The sequence below is a fragment of the Mustelus asterias genome, chromosome 12 (assembly GCF_964213995.1).
Source record: "Mustelus asterias chromosome 12, sMusAst1.hap1.1, whole genome shotgun sequence".
NCBI classification, from domain to species: Eukaryota; Metazoa; Chordata; class Chondrichthyes; order Carcharhiniformes; family Triakidae; genus Mustelus; species Mustelus asterias.
This window is the reverse complement of record NC_135812.1, coordinates 11240071-11253078: the sequence shown is the minus strand read 5'-3', so window position 1 is coordinate 11253078 and position 13008 is coordinate 11240071. Positions and strand designations below refer to the sequence as shown.

General features: G+C 43.9%; 1 protein-coding gene across 14 annotated transcripts in view; it reads left to right on the top strand.

The window, feature by feature from the left end:
• lyrm9 (LYR motif containing 9) overlaps positions 1 to 13008 on the top strand; it is a 56398-nt gene that overhangs the window by 21681 nt on the left and 21709 nt on the right. Inside the window, exon 4 of one of the 14 annotated variants that reach the window (XR_013499080.1) lies at positions 12153 to 12187. The exons of the other annotated variants lie outside the window; for them this stretch is intronic. The gene's annotated coding sequence lies outside the window, so the exon portion shown is untranslated. Of the gene's footprint in view, positions 1 to 12152; positions 12188 to 13008 lie in introns of those variants that run through there. 14 annotated transcript variants of the gene reach the window in all.

Here is a 13008-nt window from a genome sequence, read left to right as displayed (position 1 = left end):
GTGCAGACTCCACTCTGACACTAAATTCTACACTCTCTCTCGTTTCCTTCTCTCTGAACAGTATGCTTTGTCTGTATACATGCAAGAAACAATACTTTTCACTGTATACTAATGCATGTGACAATGATAAATCAAATCAAAGACTGAAGAGAAATATTCATTTAATACCCAATGTCCTGCAGCTTCACCCACACATTGCCCCTTGGTCTTTAACGGGCCCTACTCTTTCTCTGGTTAACCTCTTTATTGTACTTATAAGATCTCTTAGGAGTCTCCCTAATCCTGTTCACAAGTCCTTTTTCATGCCCCCTTTTTGCCTTTCTGGTTGTTTTCTTAAGTTCCCTCTTGCACTTCTTGTATTCCTCTAGGGCCACAGCTGAGTTGCTCCCTTTGGACTTGCTAAAAGCCTTTAAACTTCTTCCTCATCCAATCCTGAATTGTCTCAGACATCCAGCATACCCTGAAATAATTGCTCCTCTACTCTCCCAGCTCCTTTTTGAATGCCCCCTCCCCCACTGGTCCGCTGTAGACTTGCCTGCAACTCTCAGTTAACTTTGGCCAGATCCTGCCTTATTTTAATAAAAATCTGCCTTCCCTCAATCCCCCCCCCCCCCATGCCAACGCTATAGTTAAGAAAGCCCATTAACGCCTCTACTTTCTCGGGAGGCTAAGGAAATTTGACGTATCCTCTACAACTCTCTCCAACGTTTACAGATGCACCATAAAAAGCACCCTTTCTGGTTGTATTACAGCTTGGTATGGCCCCTGCTCTGCTCAAGACTACAAGGGGTTGAGAATGTAGCCCAGTCCATCACGCAAACCAACCTCGCATCCAATGACTTCATCTACACTTCCCACTGCCTCGGAAAAGCAGCCAGCATATTTAAGGACCCCATGCACCCCGGACATTCTCTCTTCTAACTTCTTCCATTGGGACAAAAGTCTGAGGTCACGTACCAACCGACTCAAGAACAGCTTCTTCCCTGCTGCTGTCAGACTTTTGAATGGATCTACCTCGCATTAAGTTGATCTTTCTCTACACCCTAGCTATGACTGTAACACTACATTCTGCACTCTCTCCTTTCCTTCTCCCTATGTACTCTATGAATAAGAACATAAGAAATAGGAGCAGGAGTAGGGCATCTGGCCCTTCGAGCCTGCCCCGCCATTCAACAAGATCATGGCTGATCTGAAGCGAATCAGTTCCACTTACCTGCCTGCTCCCCATATTCCCTAATTCCCTTATCGATCAGAAAACTATCTACCCGTGATTTAAACGGGTAGATAGAATGGTTTGCTTTGTACAGCGCACCAGAAACGATACTTTTCACTGTATCCCAATATACGTGACAATAATAAATCAAATCAGTGATATGGGCGCAAGTGTTGCATCTCCTGTGCTTTCTTTGAAAGGTGCTGTGCGAAGAGAAGGAAGGGGATGATTGGGGAGTAGACTGGGGTATCATGGATGAATGGTCCCTTTGGAATTCTGGAAGGGAAGGAAGTTGTGTTTGATGGTGGCATCTTGCTGCAAGTGGCAAAAATGGTGGAGGGTGATGCGTTGAATATGGAAGCTGCTGGGGTGGACATGGGGAAGAAGGAAACCCTCTCGTGGCTCTAGAAGGGTGAGAGCAGAAATTGAACGGATACATTTGAGGGCCCATCAACCATGGTGGAGGCAAATTCTCGGTTGAGAAAAAGGGAAGACTTATCAAAAGCACTCTTACTGGAAGGTTGCATCATCCAGACAGTTGAATGAAGGTGCAGAAACGGGGAGGATAGAATACTCCTTAGAGAATGTGTGGACGTGTAGTCAAGATAACAGTCATGAGCTTATAGTGAATATTGGTTGATAGCCTATCTCCAGAGATTATTTTTTACATTTCCTTGGGCCTTAAACCATTAAATCATTTGTCATTTAATCTCTCCTGCACTTCACCCTATCACAGATGTTCTCTTTTGCTGTTCTTTCCACCTTCGCTCTTTCACCTGCTCAAAACTGAATGTTTCCTAACTTTTCCCAGTTCTGATGTAAGGTCACATACCTGAAATGTTAACTCTTATTTCTCTCTCCACAAATGCTGCCAGATCTACTGTGTGTTTCTGGCATTTTGTGTTTTTACTTCAGGTTTCCATCATCCGTAGTGTTTGACTTTTGACCTGAATTAAGCTGTTCACGTTGAGTAAGTTTGGCAGGCAGTGTTAGACTTAGAGATACAGAACCTTAAGGTGCCTCACGTGTCACAAACTGTCTCTCATTGGCCCTTTTGTACTGGGGATAAATGTCTGTCTCGCTAATGAACCTTCGATGTTTTGGATGACTGCTGCTCGAGGCTGGGTGTACAAATTAATGTTCATACCTGCAGAGTTCCGAGCCTACTTGATTGCTGTTGCAGAGATGCGATAGCTAGTGGGACAACTGTTCATCTATGGCATATGTCCAAGCTGTGATCAAAAGGATAGCAGCAATGCACCTATCTATTTTCTGGCAAGCTGTGTTGCTCAGTGCGTCAGATATACCTAGTTGCCATTGTATACTGGTTGAGGAGATCAGAACCTTATTGATCCTTTGTGACATAGTTGGTAATGTGACATCTAGCCAGGAAGTACCCAGAGCGCAGTCGATAACATGGGTGGGATTTTACGGCCTTGCTGGTCACGGAACCATAAAATCCCGCCAGAGGTCAACGGACCTCTCCATTATTCGCCCCTCGCCCACTCCGATTCCCGTTGCAGGACGGTAAAATTCCTGTTTCATCAGTTGGACCTTGAAGGGTAGATCTGTCATTGGAAGGTTGGGACTTGTCCATCTCTACTGAAGATAGCCCAGCAAGACAATCCTGCAGTTCAATCTCAAACCTTCCTGGCATGATTCGGTATATTTTTCAGCCGTGAATGCAAGTTTTGAGTTTGGAAGAAATGACAATGATATCATTCAGAAAATACAAGGAAGTAAACCAATTTTTTATGCTTTACATTTGGATTAATGAGAAGGAACAACGCTTGCTGCTTTGTGGTCCATGCAGCTTTAAATGATCGTATCTTCTATGCTTCCTCTTCTTTACAACCTCCCTTTTGAAATTGAGGTTCATCACGCAATTTCAGCAATGTTCTTGAACCTCATTCTTTCCCATAATCTAAAGCAGGAACTTCTTGCCACTCCAGTTTTTGTTTTACAATCTTCAGGCTTTTCAAATACAAGCTCCTCATTTCTTCTCTTTCTCCCGCCCGTTCCCCCCTCCCCCCACATCTTCATCTGTCACAGCTCACCCTCTGATTTCAGCTTCTCTGCCGTTTGGCCATTCACACCTTCTATTCTCTCTACCGACTGCCATTAGCAGCCTTTCCCCTGGTTTCTGTGGCTGTGACTCATCTTTCATTCCTTCACCCTGCAGTATAAATATCTCCCACTTTCTATGCCTTTTAGCTTTGACAAAGGGTCATCTGGACTCGAAATGTCAGCTCTTTTCTCTCCTTACAGACGCTGCCAGACCTGCTGAGATTTTCCAGCATTTTCTCTTTTGGCTTCATTTCTTCTGCTCCGCTAAATCTCGCTGCTACCCTGTATTATAGCCTTGTCTTTTCCCTTCAATTTAGGGTTGTCCTTGCCCCTTTTTGGCGAGTTAGTTTTGTTTAAAAGGCACCTGCTTGCATTAGTCTAGGGTGGCACAGTGGTTAGCACTGCTGCCTCACAGCACTAAGGATCCGGGTTCGATTCCTGGATTGGGTCATTGTGTGGAGTCTGCGCGTTCTCCCCGTGTCTGCGTGGGTTTCCTCTGGGTGCTCTGGTTTCCTCCTATAATCCGAAAGACGTGCTGGTTAGGTGCATTGGCCATGCTAAATTCTCCCTCAGTGTACCCGAGCAGGCACCAGAGTGGCGACGAGGGGATTTTTCACAGTAACTTCACTGCAGTGTTAATGTAAGCCTACTTGTGACGCTAATAAAAATAAACTTAAACTTTATAATTTTTTTGAACTGGTGACCTGGTTTTCATCCGACTTTCTCACATCTTTCTGTGGTCAGACAGTACGTATCCTTCTCTCTACCTCTATTCTAACGGACTCTCATAATAGCACCAGGCACGTTTGCTCAGGCAGCCTGATGCTAGATGAAGACTCTGAAACTTTGCTGAACAATCTTCAGAATCAAAGAGACTGGGGAAGAACAAGATTCCAGTCCAGCCTGAAAAGAACAAGTTACAGAACCGAAGATAAAGGCTGAAAATACTGCGGATACTGGAACGTGAAACAAGAACAGAAAATGCTGGAAAAACTCAGCAGGTCTGGCAGCATCTGTGGAGGGGGAATAGGGCCAACGTTTGGAGTCAGGATGACGGTCAGCCAGACTCGAAACGTTGGCTCTATTCTCCCTCCACAGATGCTGTCAGACCAGCTGAGTTTCTCCAGCATTTTCTGTTTGTTACAGAACCATGAGGCACCGGAGGAGTTATTGGTGATGTTACTCAGTCAACTTCTGCTTTACATTTTGGAAACTGCTGATTATGAAAACATCATAATTCCTGTGTTGTGTTTTTTTAAAAATGCGCAGTGTGTTTTTTGTCTGCCCTTTGAAATGATGCGGGATTTACAAACAGCTGCCAACTAACAAAATATTCAGAGCAATTAACTCACCGATCTCAGATTTTGCTGACAGACTTGTATCTTGTGGTATTAAATGGAATTGTCAGCTGCACACAGCTGCAGGCTGAGAGCAACGCAATCTGTTGTGAATAATGCTCGATAATATAATTAATAAAACCCCCTATATACCAACTTAGTGAGCAATTCCGTGGAATTACGAAAAGGTCATTTTACATGAAACACATACTCTGAAATCTAACCGAGATCAAAGTCATCTCGGTGAATCGAGTTCTCCTATCCAGATCTCTCGCCTCTTTATTAGTCTCTTCCAATTTATGCATAACATTGCTTGTGTTCCAAGGCCATAAATTTAATCTTTAAATAAAATAAACGTGGGAATTAGGAGCAGAAGTCGGCAAATTCAGCCCTTCGAGCCTGCTCTGCCATTCAATCAGATCATGGCTGATCTCTCCCTGCTCTCAAATCCACCTCCCCACCTGTTCCCCATCTCCCCTTGTCCATTTTTAAAATCAGAAATATATCCATCTCCCTCTTGAAACCATTCAATGATCCAGACTCCACCGCGCTCTGGGGCAGCGAGTTCCACAAATTCACCACCCGCTGCGAGAAGTCGTTCCTCCTCATCTCAGTTTTAAATCTACCGCCTCTCAACCTCTACCTGTGACCTCTTGTTCTAGATTGCCCCACAAGAGGGAACATTTGATCTACATTTATTTTATCAATCCCTTTTAAATTTTATAAACCTCGATCAGACCCCCTTTCAATCTTCTAAACTCCAGCGATTACGAGGCCAAACTGTTTAATCTCTCCTCCTACATCAACCCTTTCATCCCCAGAATCAATCTGGTATTATGTATCACAAGTTCACATATGATTTCCATCATGCAAACCAGCCTCCTATCCATTGACTCTCTCTACATTTCCCACTGCCTCGGAAAAGCAGCCAGCATAATTAAGGACCCCATGCACCCCGGACATTCTCTCTTCCAACTTCTTCCATTGGGACAAAAGTCTGAGGTCACGTACCAACCGACTCAAGAACAGCTTCTTCCCTGCTGCTGTCAGACTTTTGAATGGATCTACCTCGCATTAAGTTGATCTTTCACCCTAGCTATGACTGTAACACTACATTCTGCACTCTTGTTTCCTTCTCTATGAATGGTATGCTTTGTGTAGCGCGCAAGAAACAATACTTTTCACTGTATGGTAATACATATGACAATAATAATTAAATCAAATTTGACTATGCCGTGTGGATATGTGTACAAATTCCCCATGCCTACAAAGTTTAAAAATTCTCTGCAAACTCAGAGCAACATCCAGATGGAGACTAGCACAGGAAGAACGAAGTGTTTTTGGAAAGCAGAGAAAAAACTGACCAAGAAAATTGCTGGGATGCAAATTTCATGTCAGGAGATTTATCTCTGAACTGATTATCTGTTCAATCAAGCAAGTGCAGTAGGAGCCCCGATCTTCTTCCTTTCCCTCCACTTCTGCTTTAGTTGTGTTGTTATCACAGACTAATATCCATATTCCTCCAATATTTTTATGGCTTAACCAGACATAATCTGCTGACATGGTTATCCTGATGATGAAAACTTTAGCTCTGACGAAGGATCACCCTGACTCGGAAATATTGGCTCTACTCAGGGAGACGATAGCCTAGTGGTATTATCTATCGCTAGACTATTAATCCAGAAACTCAGCTAATGTTCTGGAATTTGGGTTCGAATCCCGCCACGGCAGGTGATGGAATTCGAATTCAATAAAATATATCTGGAATTAAGGATCCACTGACGACCATGAAACCATTGACGATTGTCGCAAAAACCCATCTGGTTCACTCATGTCCTTTAGGGAAGGAAATCTACCATCCTTACCCGGTCTAGCCTACATGTGACTCCAGAGCCACAGCAATGTGGGTGACTCTCAAGGGCAATTAGGGATGGGCAATAAATGCTGGCCCAGCCAGCGACACCCATGTCCCGTGAATGAATAAGAAATTCTCTTTCCACAGATGCTGTCAGACCTGCTGAGTTTTTCCAGCATTTTCTGTTTTTATTTCAGATTCCAGCAGTACTTTAGATTATAATGAAAACTTTTAAACGGAAATAATCTAAAGATGAGCTTTGAAGGTTTTGAAGTGGCAGACTTGTGACGATTCCCCTTGGCAGCCTGCTCCATGCAATAAGAAATAAATGGTCTTTATAGTTTGTGTAGATGCTTCAATGTATAGAAAAGTGTCCAAATCTATCTTTTATTAAATTTGCACCTAAATATCTTAACCACAGCAGTTTCCACTTTGCTTTAATGTTGTTGCACATTATTTTTGAAGACATTATATATTTTACAGACTAATTGCGCACAATAATGTTTTTCTTCAGCTTTGGCAGAGCACCATGTTTGAACCCTGTCAAGCAAGTCTGTTTGAAGGGTGTGATTGAAGAGCAAGGAATCTCAGGCCAATTTGCCTCAGGCAGCTGAGATAATCTTTTTTGGTTTGTGCAATTCCTCATCCTGTCAGCTTGGATCTTGTTTGATTGAGCCCAAGATGGGGTGTCAGCTTGGATCTGTTTTGTCTCTCGTGTAGGGACTCTGATTGGACCAAATTGGATTTTTGATTGGCAATGAAGTATCAAAGGGTACAAAAAGATTTATGTCTGTACAGTAAATTAATAATACCTCTCTTTGTTTTGCTCTTACCACTGATGGAGAGGTTGCAGAGAAAACAAATAGCAGCCATAACGGGTGGCACGGTGGCACAGTGGTTAGCACTGCTGCCTCACAGCGCCAGGGACCCGGTTTCAATTCCGGCCTCGGGTTACTGTCTGTGTGGAGTCTGCAAGTTCTACTCGTATCTGCGCGGGTTTCCTCCGGGTGCTCCGGTTTCCTCCCACAAACTAAAGATGTGCAGGTTAGGTGGATTGGCCATGCTAAATTGCGCCTTAGTGTCCCAAGATGTGTAGGTTAGATTGATTAGCCATGGTAGATGTGTGGGGTTACGGGGATAGGGCAGGGAAGAGGGCCTGGGTAAGACACTCTGTCAAGTCGGTGCAGACTCGATGGGCCAAATGGCCTCTTCTGCACTGTAGGGATTCTATGATAAGGTCAGTGGCCATTAAATGAATACCAACATTTTGTTCAAACTCAGACAGACTGCTGCTCCCACCAGTTAGCACATCGGTGAATATGTTAAAATAGGAACATAGCAACATAGGAATTAGGAGCAGAAGTCGGCAAATTTAGCCCTTCGAGCCTGCTCTACCGTTCAATCAGATCATGGCTGATCTCTCCCTGGTCTCAGATCCACCTCCCCACCTGTTCCCCATATCCCCTTATCCATTTTTAAAATCAGAAATGTATCTATCTCCTTCCTGAAACCATTCAATGATCCAGACTCCACCGCGCTCTGGGGCAGCGAGTTCCACAAATTCACCACCCTCTGCGAGAAGTCGTTCCTCCTCATCTCAGTTTTAAATCTACCGCCTCTCAACCTACACCTGTGACCTCTTGTTCTAGATTGCCCCACAAGAGGAAACATTTGGTCTACATTTACTTTATCCATCCCTTTTTAAAAAGTTATACCTCGATCAGATTCCCTCTCATTCTCCTAATCGCCAGCGAGTGTAAGCCCAAGCTGTTTAATGTGTTGAGCATAACAATTGTTCCCACTTGTTTTTTTAGTGATGTTGCACATTATTTTGGAGAAATGCCACATTTAACAAAGCAATTGGATAAATGAGCCCTAACATTACTTCCTCTGTCCTCAATCAGGCATTCCAGTAAAGGTCAAAAGCTTTATGTAAAGCGTCTGAAAGTATCTTGAAGTCACCAATACAAGTTTTAGCTTAAACAGTTGTCCTAGTTACTGGACAAGTAGTTAAACCTCAGTTAAAAGGTATTTAAAAATTAACATTTGCCCCGCATTATTCCGATCACGCTGCAACATAAACCAAAAAGCCTAAAGTAATACAATCCTATCACAGATTATGCTGCATGTCTTAGCTACACAGATCGCTAAGAAGAATGGAAACAAGGCAGAGACTCGATGAAGGTTTTCTCATTTTAACAAGGGAGAAATATGGGATGGAATTCCCAGCAGTGGTAGTGTGCAGGAGCACAAAATTAGGCCAAGAATTAAGCCAAAAATCAGATTCCCACTGGCAGTGAAACAGTTTTGAATTTCGCCCCCAGGACCTTCATGGCAGCCTAGTGGAAGCCAGACTTTCCGCTGATCCGTGACAGGAACTCCATTTTCATTGGGGGAGGGGCGGGGGTGGGGCGTGGGTGATGTTCTAGTGCCATTATCGCCAGACTATTAATCCAGAAACTTAGCTAATTTTCTGGGGACTGGGTTTGAAACCTGCCACGGCAGCTGGTCTGACGTGCATGTGACTCCAGAGCCACAGCAATATCATTGACTCTCAAATGCCCTCTGAAATGGCCAAGCAAGCCACTTCATTGTTAGCCACCATCTCAAATGCAACTAGGGATGGGCAATAAATTGCTATAGATATTTTTATTCATGTTTAAGGAGACTGTTTTAAAGTTTGTTTTTTTTTCTACGGACAGTCAGTATGTTTGGCAGCTCAGATGCTGGGAAAGCAGGATAATTACTCATTTTAGCCATGTAGTGTTTACTTAGGAGAGAGCTAATGGACTTTGGTTTACAAAAAGAAAAGGTCCCCTGGGCTTTTTGATTAAAGGAATGGAAAGTGGGTTTAGATTGACAGGGTCATGTGATAATGTGGTTAATGGGAAAAGCTAGGTAAGTAGCAGAGAGAAAACAGCTCGAGTTCTGGCTGGGGTTTAAAGACACAGGTCTGTAAGCTGCTTGCTCCACAAAATCTCTCTGAAAGCTTCACGACTAACTACACCCCTTATAGCAAGTATAGTTACTGTTGCTAACTGTATTTAAAGTGGTTTTTGAGTCTGTAGGAAGAATGTTGCTTATTTGGAACTAAAACAGTGATGCTAGAAATTAGAGTTGCTTCTTTTCATCTTTAAATATTGTTCAATGGGTAACAATTAACCTGCATGGGCAGCATGGTGGCACAGTGGTTAGCACTGCTGCCTTACAGCACCAGGGACCCGGGTTCAATTCTGGCCTCGGTTGGCTGTCTGTGGAGTTTACATGTTCTCCTCGTGTCTGCGTGGATTTCCTCCAGGTGCTCTGGTTTCCTCCCACTGTCCAAAGGTGTGCGGGTTAGGTGTATTGGCCATGCTAAATTGCCCCTTAGTGTCAGGGGAATTAGTAGGGTAAATACATGGGGTTACAGGGATAGGGCCTGGGTGGGATTGGTATCGGTGCAGACCCGATGGTCTGAATAGCCTCGTCCTACACTGTTGGGATTCTATGATTCTGCTTCATTGGTTACAGTTATAGTTAAACTGTGTTATTAAATAAAATTTTCACTGATAAAAGATCTCTAATTTGTCAGTGGAATTACTCCTGGAGTAAGACCATAAGGCATAGGAACAGAATTAAGCCACTCGGCCCATCGAGTCTGCTCCGCCATTCAATCATGGCTGATATTTTTCTCGTCCCCATTCTCCTGCCTTTTCCCCAGAACCCCTGATCCCCTTATTAATCAAGAACCTAGCTATCTCTGTCTTAAAGACACTCAATGACCTGACCTCCACAGCCTTCTGCGGCAGAGAGTTCCACAGATTCACCACTCTCTGGCTGAAGAAATTCCTCCTCATCTCTGTTTTAAAGGATCGTCCCTTTAGCCTGAGGTCATGCCCTCTGGTTCTAGTTTTTCCTAGTGGAAACATCCTCTCCACGTCCTTTCCTCACAGTTAAGCCAAATAGAAAAATTGTAGGGGTCTAGTCTGGTTTCCTGATGTAATTTGGGATTCTGGTCCAGGGCCCTAACAACAATAACAAAACAAGTTGGGATAAAGAGAGCAGAAATATTGTTGCATTTGTATAAAATACATCAAGTATAGTGCCAGAGGGCTGGTGGACAGCTAATGTGATCCCTATATTTGAAAAGGGAGATAAGACAAGTCTAGGCAACTGTAGACTAATTAACGTAACATTGGTGGCAGGAAATAGTAATTGAGAAACATCTAGAAATTGAAAATATAATAGGGGTTATCAGCACAGATTTCAGAAAGGAAGGTTATACTTGACCAACCTTATTGAATACTTTGAAGAAGAATCAGAGGGAATAGACAAGTGTAATGCAATAGATTATATATATTTGGATTTTCCAAAGACTGGTGATAATGTATTCATAAATAATGTCATAGCTTGTGGAGCCAGGGCGTAACTAGAAGATGGATAACAAGCAAGTTATGAAATAACCTGCTCCGTCAGTCAATAAGATCATGTTTGATCTTTGAACTTAGCATCAATGTGGCAACATCACTATGGACCCTACACACAATGCTATCTTTCACCAATTCATAGAATCATAGAATCCTTACAGTGCAGAAGGAGGCCATTCAGCCCATTGAGTCTGCACCCACCACAACCCAACCCAGGCCCTATCCCCATAACTACATGCATTTACCCCAGCTAGTCCTCCTGACACTAAGAGGCAATTTAGCATGGCCAATCTACCTAACCCATGCATCTTTGAGGTGTGGGAGGAAACTGGAGCACCCGGCAGAAACCCACGCAGACACGGGGAGAATGTGCAAACTCCACACAGGCAGTGATCCGAGGCCGGAATTGAACCCGGGTCCCTGGCGCTGTGAGGCAGCAGTGCTAACCAGTGTGCCACCGTGCCGCCCAACATCATCAGTGGGCATGCCAAATGCCCATTTCTTCACTAGTATTTATAAAGTCGCAGCTCATGGACATAAGAACTAGGAGCAGGATTAGGCAATTCAACTCCTTGAATCTACTCTGCCATTCAATCATTTTAGCCTCAACTCCACCTTTCTGCCCTTTCTTCAGAACCCTTCAACCCTTTACTAATTAAAAATCTGTCTATCTGTCCCTCAATGAATTTACTCAATGACCCAGCATCCACTGCACTCTGGGCTAATTAATTCCACAGATTCACCATCCTTTGAGAGGAGTCATTTCTGCTCCTCCCTGTTTTAAATCTGCCACCCCTTCTCCTAAAATTATGATTTTTCATTCTCGATTGCCCCATAAGAAGAAACATCCTCTCTAATATCTACCCTGTCAATCCTCTGTCTCATCTTATGTACCTCATTTAGACTGAACAAACCCATCAAATATTTGGGTGGTAGTATTGAACGTGCGTCTATTTGGTATCATGTTCTTTTTGGCATGCATTCGTGCTCAGACCTGTTCAGCAATACCTGAGGAACCTCCTTCTCTTCCTCCTTTTGAAAAACAAAGGACTTGGACTTCTCGACTGCCTAGGAACTCACTAAATTCAGCAGAGTGTATGGCTGTACCTTTTTTGATTTGTTTGATAGGTCGGCGCCACAATACATACGCTGCTCTTTTGCGAATTTCGTCCAGCTGTCTGCAACATTTTCATTAAACGTGTAAAGGTCCTTTTACTCTCCACACAGACTGCTCTCGGATGCCACTGATAACTGTGGGTGTCTCTCTCCTGCAGGTGTTCAACTCACAACCTGGAAGTGTCATGCTGGGACAGCTTCACAAGAGAGAGAGGGAGAAAGACTTGCTGTTCATTCCTGACCAGTGAGCTCACCCTTATGCCACACGAGTTACCCTGGCTGCCACCTACGACCGTGTGTCTCTCTTTCTTGTAGGTAGTAAAATACAACCCAGAAGTGCAACACTGGGACAGCTTCACAAGAGAGAGGGACCACTGTTCATTCCTGACCGGTGGACCTCCTTGAGTGAGCAGTTTCGAAGTGCTCGGACCCTTTACGGCTCTGTACCCCAGAATTATATTCTGGCTTTTTAGTGATTCACCAAGATGGACAATGAGAGAGCGAGAGATACTAGTCAAAGTTAATTTAAAAATAATTTATTCAAGAATAACTCCAACCAAGCTCAGTCAATAAAACACAGACACTACAATACTATGCTATGGAAAGAAAACTCTAACGGCACAACGTAAATTCTTAGCATTACACGATTTACACAATTTACACAAAACGAAGAGCCCCCTCCTCAACCTTTACTTAATTGGGGAATTTCTGAAGGCTGAGAGAATATACTCACCACTCCTCGGATCGTTTTAAAAACAAAAGGTCCTTGCGGCTGCTGAGAAAATAGTTGATGTCTTGCCTTGCTACTGGTCCGGGACGGTCCGACCGGACGCAAGATCAGGGGCAGTCCAAGCGGACGCAAGGTCTGGGACCGTCCGACCAGATGCAAGATCGGGGGCCGTCCGACCGGACGCAAGTTCCAGTGTGGTCAGACCGGATGCAACGTTCTTTCCCCTGCCACGGAGTAGTTGTCTGGCTGGACACCTGAATTCACTCCTTCCCGACTTCACAACA